The sequence below is a fragment of the Bidens hawaiensis genome, unplaced genomic scaffold, assembly GCF_021521415.1.
Source record: "Bidens hawaiensis isolate Kalapana, Puna unplaced genomic scaffold, B.hawaiensis_p1.1 tig00032039_1, whole genome shotgun sequence".
Lineage (NCBI taxonomy): Eukaryota > Viridiplantae > Streptophyta > Magnoliopsida > Asterales > Asteraceae > Bidens > Bidens hawaiensis.
Genome location: NW_027495422.1, coordinates 11,413 through 17,797, shown reverse-complemented (window position 1 = coordinate 17,797; position 6,385 = coordinate 11,413). Strand labels below are relative to the sequence as shown.

General features: G+C 36.2%; 1 pseudogene across 1 annotated transcript; it reads right to left on the bottom strand.

The window, feature by feature from the left end:
• Positions 1–2,396: 2,396 nt before the first annotated feature.
• On the bottom strand, positions 2,397–5,714 carry LOC143582878 (E3 ubiquitin-protein ligase ORTHRUS 2-like; annotated as a pseudogene). The gene is made up of 9 exons (XR_013144059.1): positions 5,210–5,714; positions 4,399–4,931; positions 4,134–4,259; positions 3,793–3,891; positions 3,628–3,689; positions 3,425–3,527; positions 3,158–3,302; positions 2,874–3,091; positions 2,397–2,786 (listed from the first exon to the last, which is right to left on the bottom strand). The product of XR_013144059.1 is annotated as an E3 ubiquitin-protein ligase ORTHRUS 2-like (transcript).
• Between the last annotated feature and the right edge of the window lie 671 nt (positions 5,715–6,385).

The window sequence follows — 6,385 nt, the reverse complement described above, 5'->3', positions numbered from 1 at the left end:
GGTGTGAAAGGAAAGGAAAGGAAATGAAAGGAAAGACTAAAATGAGTGTGTTCTCAAGTTCTTTTATGGAGAGAGGAAAAGAAAGATAAGTTTGATGTGTTCTCGAGTTTCATTTAAGAGGAGAAAAGAAAGGAAAGGAAAGTTGTGTGTTTTAAAGTATAATATGAGATGGATATTTTTCATTCTAATTTGGAAGGAAAAGAAAGGAAAGAGAAGAGATAAAGGAAAAAGAAAGGTAAGGATTCATTTCCTTTCCTTTGTAAGACGAACTCGGGAATTGTGATGTTCAGTGTTCACAAAGATGAGAGAAATAAATAGTGAGGGATCTATGTCCTAAAATGGGAGGAATTGAGGAAAAAAAGAAAAAGAAAGGAAAATATTTCATTTCCTTTCCTTTTCTCTCGTTGAAAAACACAGCGTAAAAGTTATTTCAAGAGTTAAAAGTTCAATGGTGTTAATTTAAACACTATGTTACATTATCAAATATGAGCCGGGGGTCTCACCGGAAGCAGCCTCTCTATCCCTATGGGATAGAGGTAAGACTGTCTACATCTTACCCTCCTCAGACCCTACCATAGCATTGCTATTGGTGGGATATACTGAGTACGATGATGATGATGATGATGATGTTACATTATCAAATATGGCCATGTCGGGTGCAGTTGTGTCATAATATGATCTTTTGAGGTAAAAGCTCCATTTCGTTAAATTAGTTACACTAGTAAGAGTAAAAATTACATAGTCATGGACCAATAAATCCAATATTCTATAGATTTCTTACATGATATTGTTATGCCAATAATATTAGACAGTGAACACATTTTCCGTGAATGACCAAAAGATATTTTGTTTCCAATTTGAAGAATGTTAAAAACATAATTCAAAATTAAAATTATTTAGTTGCTTTCGATCTTTATTTTACAAGAGAGTAGTATCTTGGATTCCTTCCAAGGTTTCAATAATTCAATTGAAAAGGGATATAGAAATTTAATCTAAAATCTTCTCCAAACTAGTATTTAGGAATAATATTTTGGAGAATCGAAGATCATTATAGTTGTACTTTAAATTTCTTTATTTCAATTTTTGAAATTATCTTACCATTCTGGTGACGGTCGTAATAAAATACAACCAATATTATTTGCTATTACCAATAAGGGCATTTTATTATCTTCTTAAATTTATTCAAACGGTTAATTCCATATGTCATTATTCATACTTCTATAACTTGAGGTTTTCATCTTTACCCAATCTTACTTGGTGTATAGCTTGTTACATAAATCATGATTTGAACTTAGTTTTCGTCAACCTTAGATTTACCCAATCTTACTTGGTGTATAGCTTGTTACATAAATCATGATTTGAACTTAGTTTTCGTCAACCTTAGATTGTTGTTGCATATATAGTTCTTGTTCTAACTACACGCAACTATGATATAGAAAACATGGGTGTAGTATCATTTTCTAACTTTTACCTTGAATCAACAATTACATGAAATAAAGGTGCATAATAGTTTACTTTATATCAATTCGGCATTGTGTGAAAACTTGTTCATTCCCGTTGATCATTTCCCATTCTTGACTTTAAAATATGGCAATGTCTTTCATTTACACTCAAACTAAGTTCATTAATAAACTCGTGATTATGACACAGATACGACTAAGATTTGACTTAACTTATAAATCCAACCGTGACTAATACTCTTTCAAATACAAGAGACCTCATTAACATTATATTCGTTTACTTTTCAAAGGTTATGACTGTATTATGAACATCTTATTTATTTTTAGTTGACCGCACTTACTACTTTCACAATCTATATATAGTTCACAAAACCCATGGCCAATTGTTACGAACTTGTTAGTTGTGATTCATCAACTCACAGTCACTATTGCGTTTCACCTTTTGTTCTTCACATCAATCCTTTTTGCAATCGTTGATACATATCCATGTTTTCGCTTTTTGCCAGACCAGATCTTATTGCATAGGCTCAATATTTGTTTTCTTTATGTGTGTTAACTTTATTCATCAATTTTGTACCTTCTTGAGGCCCCACTACTTGTCGATTTGAACATGCTACACACATAAATTGCATTTTCTAAGTACATTTTGTTGGCATTTCAATGAACTCAAGAAAAACAAGGCACCAAATATTAACTGAAATAGTCATATGAGTTTAATGATTAACAAAATAGCAAGACAATGCATGGCCTAAACACACCATAAAGTCACCACCATACTAAAATATAGCACTGATTTCCAAAACTGCCACCATCATTCTGCAGCCATTTTAAAAAAACTAAAAATTCAAAAATTAAAACTAAAAATCAAAATAAAAAATGGGATGTCCATTGTAAGCCTAAGTTCATACGAATTACGAAGTCATCAATCACCACCAGTCACCACCCGACTCAAGCTAAGCTTTCTTGCTTCGGGTCGTGCCTCCTGCACCCTCTCCCGCTTCATCAACTTTCACTTTCAGTCACACCTGGTTTTGCAACTTTATCCTTGACCATGTCATCATCAGTCTCTTGTTGTAGCTTCTTACTAGGGGCGTTATCGTTAACATCCTCAGCTTTCCTTTTCTTGTTAGCTTTAGGTGAAGGTTTTGCAATAGCTTCATTTTCATCGCTTTCCTTAATATCTTCATTAGCCTCAAAATTCACATCTTTAACCTCCTCTTTATCTTCCTCCGCATTCAACATTTCTTCTTCCGAAGCTGCACTTTCCTCCGCCTCTTTGGTCTGCCTCTGAAGTGATTCTATCACACTCATCAATTCCCTATTCACCTGCAACATAATAAAATAAACAGTGAATAACTGAATCTTTATCATTTTTTTAACTAATTAAACCTGTATCAGATAATTCAAAATTACCTGTGGATTTTGAAGGTATTCAGAAATGGCATTAGTGCATGATGGACATTTCATTACATTCTTCTGTGCCCTTAATGTCCGTCTACCTTCACAGTTTCTTTCCTTTATGAAAGTTTGACCAGCAAAAGCACCCTGCAAACATGACTTGCAGAAATTGTGTGCACATGGAGTAGTAAGCGGCTCAGACATCACTTTGTGACAGATAAGACAGCAGAACTCTGCACCACAAAACGTTATTAGTTGCTAAAACTAAAACAAAATTATATGTATGTGAAATAACTGACCTTTAAGAAGTCGTTCGCTCACAGACATTATGTGTGTCTTACGTCGAACTGTCGTAATTTTTGTGACATCCCCAACATCATTAGTGTGTGCTCGTTTTCTACTCTCGGGTGGAGAAATTTTCCACAACCAGCAACCTTTCTCCTCCTGCAGACAAAATTTAAATTATAATGATTCATAAAATGTAATGACCAACTTTTAAAATGCATAATAACATCAAAATGCACAAAGATTGCCAAATCTTAAAGTATAAGGTTACACAATCTTACATCAAAATCCCAAGATGGAGGACTCTTCCTCTCAATTACATCAGTTGCTTCTTTCAGCTCTTTAATGACTGGCAATGGTCTAGGACGATCCCCATTTTCATCACTGGAAAAATTGTGACCAGATGTAAATAATTAAAATCCACTTTAAAGTTTTCATATGCTGGGAAATATCAGAATAATGAAGGTAATGACTAATGACAAACCTTGTCCATGGAGCAGGATCATTGTCACAACGAACAAAAAGATACCGGCATACCTTAAATCCCTATACGAATATATAAATGTGAGCCAAGTGTTATAAAAAATAGTTGTACCACATATGCCATCAGAGCAGGCATCTACTATCAACAAATAGTTTGAAATCTTACTTGAATTCCTGGTTTCCTCCAGCATTTTTCAATCCTATATACCCCATCATAACGAACACCAGTTTCGGGTGCATAGGCAGAACGTTTTCTTTGTGGGACCTATCCATTTAGTTAGAAACAAGAGTAAACGATTAAAGATGAAAAGCAGGACATTTTAAAAACCATAAAACTAACAGTCATTCATATTCTGAAGTTAGCAAACTACAACAAAAATATGTGAGATCATTGATTTTAATTATTTACAATGACATAATTCAGTGAATTATTTGTGAAAATATATGTCTACAAAGATTACAATTTGATACAGCGAATTACAATGACATCATGTATTAGCAACATACCTCACTACACGCACTGGTTAGCCCTGTTTGCAACTGACCCTTAAAGCTTCATTGGACTTATCAAACTTCTGATCAAACGACTGTGTCTTGTTTGTCCTTTTATTCCCACTCAAATCTCTCCCACCACTGTCGATAACAAATAAAAACATTAAAAATTTATGCAGCAAAAGTTGAAACTTCAAAAAATCAAAATACAACATTAGAATATTCCAACTAAAAACTTAAACATCTTAACTGTTCAATAACAAAAATGTGCATAACATACCTTCCGGTGTACAGAAACCACTCTCCATGGTCCTCATCATCTTCATACCCTCCAGATAACGCAACAGACTGTGCACCATAATCAGACTGCTCACATATCCCAGCAACATGAGGAAGATGAGCCCCCCATTGCCTACATTCCAATCGATCCTCCCAAGTTTCACCTACCAAAACTCCCATTCCTCTCTCGGGATCATTCTCAGCAAGAATGGGTCCAAAATGATCAGGCGGAACCGTCACAAATATCTTCCCACTGCAAGCATTAGCCTTCCCAGTTTTCTTTGCCCGTTCAGTAGTGTACGCTTTATCTGGCTTATTTTGGTTTAGCACAGAATAGTAAGGTTTCGGTGGCCCAGAACCAGAATTCGATCTAGTCATCTTTGCCATTCTGATTGCAATTACAAGAGACGAGTTGATGCAAGGGTTACTCGCCATTTTAGCAGGAATCGAAGTTCGGCAAATGACACACGTCCGTTTCCCCTGACCAACCCATTTCTCAAAGCACTTCAAGCAAAAGTTGTGACCACAAGGCGTCTGAAACATAAACAAACAATCAACTTAAAACACTAAATAATTTCAAATTCTTGAAATATGCAATACATTTTCCATAAGAATATTAATAATGCAAACTAATCATATAATATTTTGTCTTCTCTCATAAATACCAAATGCAAACTACTTATGAACTTCTTCAACCTACTAATAAACAGTTTAGATAAACATTTATTCATAAATAATTTGCTTCTATCAGTCTGTATAAAATTAAAATGTATATAATATAACTATCATTTAACCTAACAAAATAAAATTACCGTGACAGGTCTTTCAGGTAACTGCATACAAAAGGAGCAGTTAAAACTACCACTAAGAAGCTTCAACACATCATTACCACTACCACTACCACCAGCAACCTCCACCGGTTTATCATTATCATCACCGTCGTCAGATCCTTTGCCACTCAACAACTGCTGACGTCGTTTCGCCTTCTCTTGATCGGAAAGTGACGCATCGGACTCAATTGCGCGAATGGCCGCCACGAGCGTGTCAGACGGTTCAGATCCTGTTGCGACGGCGGACGGCGGCGCGTGAGAGGAACGAGGTTAGTACAGTCAGGGCAGTCCCATTGTGCGGCGTCGGCTAGGGTTTTGGGGCGAGATGAGAGGCAGTTGACGTGCCATGGAGTGACGCAGGTTTTGCAGGTGATGGTCTCTTCCGCCGGTGGAGTGAGTTTGCAGATCATGCAGCGGTTGTCGCCGTCGCATGGAAGGTCGGATTGAGTCGCCATGAGTGAGTGAATTCAGAGAGTGATGCTAGGGTTTATTATGATGAAGAAGAAGATGATGATGGAGGATATATTATTATATATTATTATTATAAGAATAAGAATTGGTGGAGATCAACAGTGGATTTGAAGGAATTGGGGGGAAATTGAAAAGTGAAAAGGGTTTGGATTTGAATTTTCCCTCTTCTTCTGTGTGGTTCCAAAAATGGTAGTATATATTTTGAAACTCTAAACCCTAGTGTTTTTAGATATTGACGGATAAGTGGTCCATCTAATCATCTTTATTGGTAGGCTAGCATGGCTTAGAAGGGAAGCTTGTATATTAGTCTGCAATTGTCGGGTCTGGTATCGAGACCATCTCAAGAAGAAACACACCATATATGAAAAAACTCTTTGATCCAACGTTAAACAACCGTACTTTTGTCACATGTGGGACTTAAACTTTAAATCTCTTATTTTCAAATGAAGTCTGTAGAAACATGAAATGAATCTGACATGATCCATGACGATGTTCCCCGGTCTCCGAGATGAACGAACCACGACTCGATCTTCTTCTCCGGTAGCTTGAGATCTGCAATGGCTTTTTGGGGGTGTGGAGGTGACTGCTAAGAAATCTCGAGGATCTCTTGTTTACAGACACAAAAATGGTTATGGTGGTGGCTCTTATTGAGAACAACAACCTTTAATAAGGAGGTGGAGACCTCCT